A 1,875-nucleotide genomic window follows, 5' to 3' on the forward strand; every position below is an offset into this window, starting at 1 on the left:
TTTGTACTTTGTGTTGAGAATTTCTTGTGATTGTGCAGAATAATGTATCAGCACATCAAAGCATGGGCACTGATGGCAATTGTGGAATTGTAGTGTTACTAAAGATGTTTTGGGCCACTTTATTTTGTACGTGTGGGCAGGAGAATTTCTTAGAGGGACAGCTCGAACGCTTAGCTAAATGTATCATTTCTGAGTGCCTGGTTCATCAGTCTTCCTGGCTGCACTGATGTTGCAGGAGCTACATTCTGTCCACTTCATGCTCTAGCATTGTTTCATGATTGGTGTCCTCCTTCTCCATGGTTAGGCCTCTTTTATGTAGCAAAGTTATGGAGCATGCAGTAGAGCTGAACAGTGTGACCCAGGGGCCATCCTTCCCCTTTATGTTCAAATAAGCCTGGCCTAGATGAGGAATGCAAAATGAAAGCATTATGCCTTGGAATGTTTCACTACGTTAAAGGCGCTATATAAATGCAAGTTGTTGTTTTGTTTGCCCCATTATCCACAGTCCCTACCCCAGCTACATGTAAACAAATTCTACCACACTGTTAGGAAAGTTTTCAGTCCCAAGAAATGAGAGTTAACACTTATGGGAGGTACTTTTAATGTAAAATACTCTCTCTTCTCCTGCTCTTGTCCTAATGCAGTGTCCAATGTGGAAAAGAACCTCCTAAACTTGAGCCCCAACTACTCCAAACTTTATAAATTAATGAGTGTCAAAGTTATCACCCAGGTCCCAAACTGTGGATCTGGAGCCTAGTCGTCAGAATCAGAGCTGTGTCTAAAGATGAGCCAGGCCTCTTGTGACATATCAGCAAGCTGTTACCACACTATGAAAACCTAGAATTTCTCCTCTTGCATTCATAGGCAATATTTGGGGAAGATACTTTTAGGTTGAAAGTACTTTCCCCAAAGTATTGTTTTCCCTTAAACTGCAATCACTTTACTTCTAGTTTTCAATGTCAGCTTAACCCTTTGGCTATGTTAACTGACTTGCAATGCACTCCCAGCCCCCAGCCATCTGTTCTTTAATGTGTGACAGTTGGAGTTTTGTGCTCTTAGACACACAGCTTAATTTGATTTGATCAAAATCAGAGCCTGGCCATTCAGGAGAGAAGTTAGGAAACACTTCTTCACGCAAAGGGTAGACGTGTGGAACACTCTCCCACAAAAAGCAGTAGATGTTAGCTCAATTAATAATTTTAAATCTGAGATCAATAGATTTCTGCTAGCCAAGGGTATTAAGGGATATAGAGCCAAGGCAGGTAAATGAAATTAGGATACAGATCAGCCATGATCTCATTGAATAGTGGAACAGGCTCAAGGGGCTGAATGGCCTACTCATGTTCCTATGTTTTAGGACACTTCAGGTGATGTGGTGCTCAATATTTTTGCTGACACAAAACATACCTCACTTGGGAGTGTTCAGTACTAACACTGGATGTAAAGCAGAAAAATTCCTTTATATGCCTCAATGCCAAATGATACCCTTATGAGCATGAAATATATAGTGAGACATACTGCATTCCTAATTCAGTCATGCTTGTTCCGACAGTAATGGCCAGTGGACAGTTACTCCCAAATATACTTCAACAGGAAAAAAAACTTTTTTCTTAAGTCATCAGTTGCTTGTTATCCCAATGGGCTGGTTTCATTAATAGCCAAATGGCTAATACAGGATGGGAATTTGCTGCTACAAAATAAGCACTGTGGTGCTCAGGGAATCAGAATTCCATTGTGAACCTGTGTTTGTACAGTCCCGTTTATTTAAAAAAAATGAAGAGCCTGTTCACTAGTTGCTTTTGTCTGTGTATGGTTTCGTTAGGAATGTGGTGACGGGGCTTAAAAGGGGCCTATGTCACGTGGTTGAGAATTGCA

The sequence above is a fragment of the Heptranchias perlo genome, chromosome 8, assembly GCF_035084215.1.
Source record: "Heptranchias perlo isolate sHepPer1 chromosome 8, sHepPer1.hap1, whole genome shotgun sequence".
Classification (NCBI taxonomy): domain Eukaryota; kingdom Metazoa; phylum Chordata; class Chondrichthyes; order Hexanchiformes; family Hexanchidae; genus Heptranchias; species Heptranchias perlo.